Below are 11,782 nucleotides of genomic sequence, written 5' to 3' on the forward strand. Positions count from 1 at the left end.
TGGGGTATACATTCTCCTGTGATATTGTTAGTAATATCCACGGGAGCAGAGGTTGATATTACTGTCAGCATCGCAGGTGGTATACATTTCCCTGTGATATTTTTCATAATATCAAGGGAAGAAGAGGTTGATATTAATCCCAATATCGCAAAGGTCATACACCCCCTGTGATATTGTTCGTAATATACGGGGGGGGGAAGGATAATATTACTCTCAATATCGCAGAGGAATATACACATATCACAGAGGACCATATCACAGAGGAGGTACGCCCCCTGAGACACCCCCCTGCCATATGGTTCATCATATCCAGAGGGGGAGAGAATGATATTACTGCCAATATCGCAGGGAGTGTACACCTTCTTCTGATACTGTTTGTAATATCCATAGTGGAAGAGGATGGTATCACTCCCAATTTCGTAGGGGGTGTACACCCCCTTGTGATATTGTTAGTAATATTCATAGGGGGAGAGGATGATATTACTCTCAATATCACAGGTTTTGTTCACCGCCCTGTTATATTGTTCATAATATCCAAGAGTAGAGATGACATAACTCCCAATGTCACATGGAATTTACGTTCTATGTGATATTGTTCATGATATCCAAGGTGGCAGATGATGTTACTTTCAGTGTCGCAGGAGGTGTACACCCTAACTCATAATGTTCGTAATATCTAAGGGCGGAGATCATATTACTCCCAGAGTCGCAGGGGATGTACAACCTCTGTGATACTGTTTTTCATATCCAAGGGGGAAGATGATATTACTCCCAAGATCGTAAACACCCTGTGTATGCACTCTCTGTGATATTGTTCATAATATCCAAGGAGGGAGATGACTTTAATCCCAGTATCGCGGGGGGTGTACACCCTGTGTGAAATTGTTTCTAATATCCCAAGGGTAGATGACGCTTCTCCCAGTATCACAGAAGGTATACATCCTCTGTGATATTGTTCGTAATATCCAATGCGGGAGATGACGTTGCTCCCAGTATCGAAGGGCGTGTACCCCCTCTGTATTGTTGTTCATGATATTCAAGGGGGGAGATGACTTTACTCCCAGCATTTCAGGGGGTGTACCCCCTTTTAGATGTTGTTCGTAATATCCAAGGAGGGAGATGACGTTACCCCCAGTATCGCAGAAACTGTGCCCCCTCTGTAATATTGTTCATAATATCCCATGTGGTAGATGACGTTACTTCCAGTATTGCAGCAGGCGTACCCTGTGATATTATTTGTAATATCTAAGGGGAAAGATGACGTTACTCCCAGTATCTCAGAGAGTGTACCTTCTCTCTGATATTGTTCATAATATCCACGGGGTGAGATGACGTTACTCCCAGGATCGCAGGGGGTGTACCCCCTCTGCGATACTGTTTGTAATATCAAAGGTGGACGATGATACTACTCTCAGTGTCGCAGGTGGCGTACACCCTCTGTGATATTGTTCCTAATACTCAAGGGGGGAGATGATACTACACCCAATGTCGCAGGGGGTGTACACTCTCTGTGCTATTGTTTGTACTATACAAGGGGAAAATAATACTACTCCCAATGTTGCCGAGGATGCACACCCTCTGTGATATTGTACGTATTATCCAAACGGGGAGATGACACAAATCCCAATGTCACAGTTGTTGGACACCCTCTGTGATACTGTTTGTAATAATCAAGGGGGACGATGATACTACCCCCGATGTCGCAGGAGGTGTACAACCTCTGTGATATTGTGTGTGATACCCAAGATGGGAGATAATACTACTCCCAGTGTCGCAGGGGGTGTACACCTTCTGTGATATTGTTCATAACATCCAAGGGGGAGATGATACTACTTCCAATGTCGCAGGGGGTGTACACCCTCTGTGTTATTGTTCATAATATCCAAGAGGTGAGATGATACTACTTCCAAAGTCATAGGGGATGTACTTCCTCTGTGATATTGATTTGTGATATCCAAGGGAAAAGATAATATTACTCCCAATGTCGCATTGGGTGTACACCCTCTGTGATATTGTTTGTAATATCCATGGGGGGAGATAATATTACTCCCAATGTCGCAAGGGGTGTATACCCTCTGTGTTATTGTTCATAATATTTAAGAGGGGGGAATGATATTACTCCCAATGTCACATGGGTGTACATTCCAAGGGTGGATATAATATTACTCCCAATGCCGCAGGGGGTGTACACCCTCTCTGTTATTGTTTGTATTATCCAAGGCGGGAGACGATACTACTTCCAATGTCTCAGGGGACGTACATCCTCTGTGATATTGTTTGTACAAAATCACAGAGGATGTACACCCTCTCTGTTATTGTTCTTAATATCCAAGGGGGGAATGATGTTACAGTGTCGCATGGGGTGTACACCCTCTGTGATATTGTTCTTAATATCCAAGGTGGGAGATGATATAACTCCCAATGTCACATGGGGTGTACACCCTGTGTGATATTGTTTGTAATATCCAAGTTGGGAGATGATATAACTGTCAATGTTGACTGGGGTGTACACCCTTTGTGATATTTTTGGTAATATCCAAGGGGGATGATGATGTTACTCCCAGTATTGCAGGAGGTGTACCCCCTCTGTGATATTCTTCATAATATCCAAGGTGGGAGATGTCATAACACCCATTATCGCAGGGGGTGTACCCCTCTATATCATTTGCAATATCCAATGGAGGAGATGACATTACTCCCAGTATCGCAGCAGGTGTACCCCCTTGTGATATTGTTCATAATATTGAAGGAAGGATATGATACTACTCCCCATATCATAACACCGTGTGTATACACTCTCTGTAATATTGTTTGTAATATCCAAGGTGGGGAGATGATACTACTCCCAATGTTGCAGGGGGTGTACACCCTCTGTGATAATGTTCTTAATATCCAAGGGGGGAAATGATACTACTCCCAATGTCGCAGAGCATGTACATCCTCTGTGATATTGTTTGTAATATCTAAAAGGGGAGACAATACTACCCCCAAATGTCACAGGGGTTGTACACCCTCTGTGACACTGTTCATAATATCCAAGGGGGGAGATGATACTACTCCCAATGTTGCAGAGGGTGTACACCCTCTGTGACACTGTTCATAATATCCAAGGGGGGAGATGATACTACACCCAATGTCACAGGGGGTGTACACCCTCTGTGACATTGTTCATAATATCCAAGGGGGGAGATGATACTACTCCCAGTGTTGCAGGGGGTGTACACTCTCTGTGATATTGTTTGTAATATCCAAGGGGGGAGATGATATTACACCCAATGTCACAGGGGGTGTACACCCTCTGTGACATTGTTCCTAATATCCAAGGGGGGAGATGATACTACTCCCAGTGTTGCAGGGGGTGTACACCCTCTGTGACATTGTTCATAATATCCAAGGGGGGAGATGATACTACTCCCAGTGTTGCAGAAGGTGTACACCCTCTGTGATATGGTTCATAATATCCAAGGAGGGGAATGACGTTACTCCCAATATCGCAGGTTGTGTATCCCCTCTGTGATATGGTTCGTACTATCCAATAGAGGAGATGACGTTACTCCCAATATCTAAGGAAGTGTACGCACTCTGTGTTATGGTTCATAATATCCAAGAGGGAAATGACGTTCACCCAATATCACACAGGGTGGACCCTTCTGTGATATTGTTCATAATATACAAGGGAGGAGATGATGTTACTCCCAATATTTCAGGGGGTGGACTTCCTCTGTCATATTGTTCATAATATTCAAGAAGGGAGATGATGTTACACCCAATATCAAAGGGGATGTACCCCATCTATGATTTTGCTCATAATATCCAATTGGGGAGATGGTGTTATTACCAATATCACAGGGGGTGTACACCCTCTGTGATATTCTTTGTAATATCTCAAGGGGGAGATGATATTACTTCTAATATCGCTGGGGGTGTACCCCCTCTGCGAGATTATTTGTAATATCCCAGGGGGAGGGGATGATATTACTCTTAATAATATCGCAGTGTGTGTACCCCAACTGCGAGATTTTTCATAATATCCCCGGGGGAGATGACATTACTCCTCATAATATCGCAGGGGGGTGTACCTTCACTGTGAGATTCTTTGTAATATCCCAGAAGGGAGATGATATTAATCCTAATAATATCGCAGGGGGTGTACACCCTCTGCGATATTATTCTTAATATCCCAGTGGGGAGATGACATTACTTATAATATTGTAAACACCCTGTGTGTACACCCTCTGTGATATTCTTCAAAATATCCATGAAGGGAGATGATGTTACTCTTAATAACGCAGGGGGTGTACACCTTCTGTGATACTCTTCGTGATATCCAAAATTGGAGATGATGTTACTCCTAATATTGCAGGGGGTTAAAACCTCTGTGATATTCTTCCTAATATCCAAGGGGGGAAATGATGTTACTCCTAATATAGCAGGGGGTGTACACCCTCTGTGAAATTCTTCGTATGATCCGAGCGGGGAGATGATGTTACTCCTAATATCGCAGGGGGTGTACACTCTCTGTAACATTCTTTGTAATATCCAAGGGGGGAGATGATGTTACTACGAATATAGCAGAAAGTGTACACTCTCTGTGATATGCTTGGTAATATCCAAGGGGAGAAATGATTAATTTCGCAGGGGGTGTACATCCCCTGTGATATTTTTCATAATATCCAAGGGGGTAGATGATGTTACTCCAAATATCACAGGGGGTGTACACCCTCTGTGATATTCTTTGTAACATCTCAGGGAAGAAATGATGTTACTCCTTACATCGTGTACACTCTCCGTGATACTTTTCGCAATATCCCAGGGGGCAATGACATTACTTCTAATATTGCAGGGGGTGTACACCCTCTGTGATAGTCTTTGAAATATGCAAGGGGGGAGATAATGTTACTCCTAATATCGTAGAGTGTGTACACCCTCTGTGATATTCTTCCTAATATCCCAGGAAGAGATGATGTTACTCCTAATATCGCAGGGGATGTACACCCTCTGTAATATTCTTGGTAATATCCCAGGGGGGAGATGATATTACTTCTATTATCGCTGGGGGTGTACACCCTCTGTGATGTTCTTTGTAACATTCCAGGGGGGAGATAATTTTACTTCTAATATCTCAGGGGTCGTACACCCTCCGTGATATTTCTCGTAATCATTTTCAAGAAAGGAGATGACATTACTTCTAATATCGCAGTGAACGTACACCCTTTGCGATATTATTCGTAATGATGTCCAAGGGAGGAGAAAACATTACTTCTAATACCTCAGTGTGCATACACACTCCATTATATAATTCATAATCATGTCCAAGGCAGGAGATTACATTACTCCCAATATCTCAGGAGGTTTATAATATCGCAGTGGGCATACACCCTCCGTGATATTATTCGTAATGATGTCCAAAAAGTAGATGACATTTCTCTTAATATTGCAGTAGGCTTAAACCCTCTCTGATATTGTTCGTAATGATGTCCAAGGGAAGAGATGACATTACTCCTAATATCGCAGTGGACGTACACCCTTTGTGATATTATTCATAATAAAGTCCACGGGAGGAGATGACATTACTCCTAATATCGCAGTGGGTGTAAATCCTCTGTGATATTATTTGTAATGATGTCCAAGGGAGGATATGACATTACTCCTAATACCGCAGTGGGCATACACCCTCTGTGATATTATTCGTAACAATATCCACGGGAGGAGATGACATTACTCCTGATATCGCAGTGGGTGCACACCCTCTGTGATATTATTCATAATATCCAAAAAAGGAGATGACATTACTTCTAATATCGCAGTGGATGTACACCCTCTGTGATATTATTTGTAATATGCAAGGAAGGAGGTGATATTACTCCCAATATCCTACACACCCTGTGTGTACACCCTCTGTGATTATATTTGTAATATCCAAGGAAGGAGATGATATTACCCCTAATGTCTCAGTGGTCATACACCCTTTGTGATATTATTGGTAATATCCAAGGAAGGAGATATTACTCCTAATGTAGTAGTGGGTGTACACTTTTTGTGATATTATTCCTAATATCCAAGGGAGGAGATGATACTACTCCTAACATCGTACACACTTTGTGTGTACACCCTCTGTAATATTATTCATAATATCCAAGGGAGGAAATTATACTGCTCCCAGTATCGCAGGGGGTGTACACTCTCTGTGATACTCTTTGTAATATCCAAATGAGGAGATGATATTACTCCTAATATCGTGCTGGGTGTACACCCTCTGTGATAATATTCATAACATCCAATGGAGGAGAGGAATTACTCCTAAGAATGCAGGCAGTGTACACCCTCTGTGATACTATTTGTAATATCCAACAGAGGAGATGATATTACTTCTAATATCACAGAGGGTTTACACCCTCTATGATACTATTCAGAATATCCATGGGAGGAGATGATGTTACTTCTAATAGCGCATGGGGTGTACACCCTTGGTGATACTATTCTTCATAATATCCAAGGGAGGTGATGATGTTACTTCTAATATTGCACAGGGTGTACACCCTCTGTGATATTATTATTCGTGATATTTAAGGAAAGAGGTTATGTTACTTCTAATATCGCATGGGGTGTACACCCTCTGTGATACTATTATTCATAATATTTAAGGGAGAATATGATGTTACTCCTAATATCGCACAGGGTGTACACCCTTCATGATACTATTATTCATAATGTCTCAGAAAGGAGATGATGTTACTGCTAATATCGCATGGGGTGTACACCCTCTGTGATACTATTATTCATAATATTTAGAAAAGGAGATGACGTTACTCCTAATATTGAACAGGGTGTATATTCTCTGTGATACTATTATTTGTAATATACAAGGAAAGATATAATGTTACTCCTAATATCGCATGGGACGTACACCCTTTGTGATGCTATTATTCATAATATCCATGGGAGGAGATCATGTTCCTTCTAATATCACATGGGATGTACACCCTCTGTGATGCTATTATTTGTAATATCCGAGGGAGGAGATGATGTTACTCCTAATATTGCATGGTTACACCCTCTGTGATGCTATTGTTTGTAATATCCAAGGGAGTAAATGATGTTACTTGTAATATCCCACGGAATGTACACCCTCGGTGATACTATTATTCATAATATCCAAGGAAGGAGATTATATTCCTTCTAATGTCACAAAGGTGTACATCCTTGGTGATATTATTATTCGTAATATCCAAAAAAGAAGACTATATTATTCCTAATATCACAGGGGGTGTACACCCTTAGTGACATTATTCATAATATCCATGGTGTATGATGACATTGCCACTAATATCACCGTGGGTGGTCACCCTTTGTGACATTATTCATAATATTCATGAGAGATAATTATATTGCCACAAATATCCCCATGGGCGGACATTATGTGACATTATGTCACATAATGAGGTGACAATATGTCACCTCTGTGACATTATGCGTAATATCCAAAGGAGATGATGATGTTGCCCCTAATATCACCGTGGGTGGACTCCCTCTGTGACACTTTTTGTAAAGGAGGATTATAGAGTGAGCAATATATTTTTATATATTTGTTGAGGGTCCCTAGCAAATATTATAACATCTGAACTATGAAAGCCTGGATTGACAACTAGAATTTTAAATAACACTTGTCTTATTCACAAAATGTTATAAAGCTTAAGATGGAAAAATACAAAATGCTTTGACATTACCTAAAGAAGCATGAGCTCTTGTTAGGTATATGATGGTGGCCCTGAACTTGAGCCAACATCTATAATCCCTTTTATCAATCAAAAAGCCATGTTCTTTTATATGGCATGCAGACTATTAAAATATGAAAATGGGATAATGGATAAGCAACTAACACAAAGCCCCCACACTTCAAATACTGTCCTGGATTGATGAGGGAAGACTGGTTGGTGTGGGGGTGGGGGAGAATTCAAATATTTATCTGCAATCCTAATGGTTAAAATTTTACCAGGAACAGACCTGCCACTCTCTTGAAATACCGTCTCTGAGATTAACGTTAAGAACAGCATCATCTCTGTTGAAAGGCTACATTCCCTTATGATGCTGATTTTTTTTTTTGTATGTTTTTGTTTTGTTTTGTTTTGTTTTGAGATGGAGTCTTGGCCAGCTGGAGTGCAGTGGCGATCTCGGCTCACTGCAACCTCCGCCTGCCAGGATCAAGCGATTCTCCTGCCTCAGCCTCCTGAGTAGCTGACACTACAGGCACGTGCCACCACGCCTGGCTAATTTTTATATTTTTAACAGAGACAGGGTTTCACCATGTTGGCCAGAATGGTCTCCATCTCTTGACCTCGTGATCCACCCGCCTCAACCTCCCAAAGTGCTGGGATTACAGATGTGAGCCACCGCACCCAGCCTGTGTATGTTCTTTACGTTTACCCTACCAAAAGCAGGCCTGAGCATTTTGCTGGCCTTAGAGGTATATGAAAGAACTCTAAGCTTAGGCATGCAGAACAGGCACTGGATGTATGTAGTGAGCTTACCAGGAGTCTTGTTGGCTCCCTGATGTCCTTATCATCTCTCTTTGCAGGCTGTGGATGCACACAAGGCAACTAAAATCTTGGGCATCATTTGAAAATGTTTGGCTGCCTGCTACAAACTCAGAAGAGAGAACACTTACTTATATTCATACTTGTATTGGACTGGATATATTTTAAATCCAATTCTTTTTTAAAAAAGATGCCTCACTTTAGGAAATAAGACATCAGACCAGCAACATCAACTAGGTATGGAATACTTGCTGGTGAGACACTTAAAACTAGGAATCTTCTAAATCTTCTAAAGGTGCTTAAGAGCATGGAGAAATCAATAAACAGGCATCCAAGTGTTGTGGCTGTAAAGCAATAACATAGGGTCCCTAGTAAAGAGTAGGCCTAAGAGTTGGTTTTGGAGAGAACTTGGGCCAAGAACAGCAGAAAAAGCTAAATGAGCTACTTATGTTGATGTGTTTTAATACTGGTGCATTCGCAGTATCTTATGGAAGTTGTGAACACTAAGAACCAATTTCAAGAAAAATAAAAATGTTTATAGGGCATATTAAAATAAAAACAGCTTGAATTAGTTCTATAAATAAAATAGGCCTAGCACAGTGACTGATGCCTGTAACTCCAGCACTTTGGGAGGACAAGGTGAGAAGATCACTTGAGGCCAGGAGTTCGAGACCAGCCTGGGCAACAAAGTGAGACCCCATCTCTGTTCTTTTTAATATCAAAATTATTATAATAAAAATGAAAATAAATGTACCTACTTAGAACACATATTAAATAAAGGAATGCCATGAGAAAATGGCACTGCATTTACCAAGTCACCACTAGATTCTTGTGCAATGATAAAGTTAGGGACTATGTATTAACAATTTCATAAATAAATAATCAACAATTTTCTTTCCACTATTTTGATGTTGGGTAAAGCCTGACATGTGCTGTCAAGTTTTCCATTTGCATTACATCAAATTCTTGTCTACTATGGATATTCTGATACAAAAAAGACTAGTTAAACTCCTATTGAAAGATTTGCCATTCACTACACTCAAATAACTTCTCTTAGATATAGATTCTTTGATGTTGAATGAGCGTTGGGTTATGACTGAATCTCCTCATGCACCTACACATTTATTACATTCATAATCTTTTTGCATGGCATGAATTTGATACTAAACAAGGTAGTTTCTTTGACTGATGGCTTTTTCACATTCATTGCAGTAATGGAATTTTATTCCCATATGAATTCTCGAAATGTGACTAAGGTATGAAATTATTAATAGCATGAAAATTGAATTATCTGATGCTGAGTAACGTTTGAGCTACGACTGAAGGCTTTACCACATGCAGTACGTACATGATTTCTCCCTGGTGTGAACTCTCGGATGTTGAATGAAGCCTGAATTTGACTAGACTAAATGTCTTCTCACCCTCGTTATATTCATGAGTTCTCTTTGGTATGAATGCTCTGATATTGAACCAGGTGTGCTCTCTGACTGGAGTTCTTTTTCCGTACATCACAATCAAAGACTTTCTGTCTGGTGAGGACATCTTGTTGCAGGGTAAGTTCTGAGCTATGACTGAAACTGCCCTCATACTCGTTACATTTATATGATTTCTCTTTCCTATACATTATTTGATGGTGAATAAGGCATGAGGTTTGACTGAAAGCTTTTCCATATTCATTACATTCATGCAGTTTCATTCCTGTGTGAATTTTTTGATGCTGAATAAGATGTGAATTCAATCTGAAGTCTTTTCTACATTCATTACATGTATAGGGCTTTTCTCTGAAATGAATTCCTTGTTTAATATAGGCCAACCCATATTCATCATATTCATAGGATTTCTCTTCATGGTGGACCCTCTGATGTTCAAGCAGATATGAAGGATGGTAGAAGTCACGGCCAGATATAGTACACTTACAGGGCATCTCTTTGTGAATTTTCTGATGTTGAGTAAGGTGGACACTATGACTGAAGATTCTTTCACAACTGCTACATGTGTAAGCTTTGGCTCTGGTGTGAATTTTCTCGTGTTGAATTATGCCTGAGCTTGGACTACAGGATTTATCAGATGCTTCACATTTGTAAGGTTTTTCTCTAGTGTGTATTCTTTTATGTCGACTAAGACTTGAGCTCTGACTGAAACGCTTTTCACATTCTTTACATTTGTAGGGCTTCTCTCTAGTATGGATTCTCTGATGTCTAGTAAGGGCTGAGCTCTGATGGAAAACTTTCTCACATACATCACATTTATAGGATTCCTCAGTGTTAGGGATGCTGTCCCATTTATTAAGGAGGGAGAGATCCATTAAGCTTTCCTTACATTTACTACTCTGAAAATCCTGTGTTAGATTTATGTGTTCATGTTTACCAGAGGCTGAATTCTGGTTGAAGCTCATGTCGTTCTTATCATTATCATCAGTGTTCTGTATTCTAAGAACTTTCTGATCTGCATCAATAGTAGAGTCCAGACTGAAGCTTTTTTCAGGTTTATTACGTTCATTGTTCTTCTCACTGGTGAAGGCTTCTTTGCTGATTGTTATTTGCCTAAACTCTCCAGGTACAGGAATTTCCTTAGAATTTCCTGAAGCCTTTCTAATCTGTCCTCAGACTTATACACTTCTCTAGTCTCAGGAACTTAGGTAATATTGTGTTTGAGTCTTCCTACTATCACTTTGTATGAATGTACTTCTTCTGAAATTTTCTCCTTAGGAATCAACAGCTTGTTCTCTGGTCTCTCCATCTGATACAATATATAAATAGAAGATACAAATGTAACCTGTACCCTGTGCTTAGGAAAAGAAAACTCAGATGAGAAAACTGAACAATGTAATATCTACAAGGACAAGAAAAGTTTATTTACGCTGAAAAACAGGCACAAAATCTCAACAGCAGAAGGAAGGGCATGAACAGGAGCAGTGAGGTAAAACAGCGGACATCTTCAGCAAAGTAAGAAGACACCAGATAAGGAGATAATAGGGAAACAGTTGGAAAGAATTTTAGATAAGCAACTTGATTAGCGGTCCAGTACAACATGTGCACAGGTCCTAAACAAATGGAAAGGGTCAACCTAACTGAAGGAAAAAGAAAATAACTCTCCATGCTGGGACACACACAGAACTCTTCATTCTGAGTGCCAAAGCAGCTACAACTTGGCTTAAACAATTGAACTTTACTTCCCTACTAATTCCATCTGATTGATTCTGCCTTCCTCACCTGAGAAGTCATCTCTTAAGACTTCTCTAGTCTTAG

General features: G+C 40.3%; 1 pseudogene; it reads right to left on the bottom strand.

The window, feature by feature from the left end:
- Nucleotides 1-9,899: 9,899 nt before the first annotated feature.
- On the bottom strand, nt 9,900-11,360 carry LOC100613053 (zinc finger protein 655-like; annotated as a pseudogene).
- Nucleotides 11,361-11,782: the final 422 nt, after the last annotated feature.

This window comes from Pan troglodytes, chromosome 6 (assembly GCF_028858775.2).
Source record: "Pan troglodytes isolate AG18354 chromosome 6, NHGRI_mPanTro3-v2.0_pri, whole genome shotgun sequence".
In the NCBI taxonomy this organism is placed as follows: Eukaryota; Metazoa; Chordata; class Mammalia; order Primates; family Hominidae; genus Pan; species Pan troglodytes.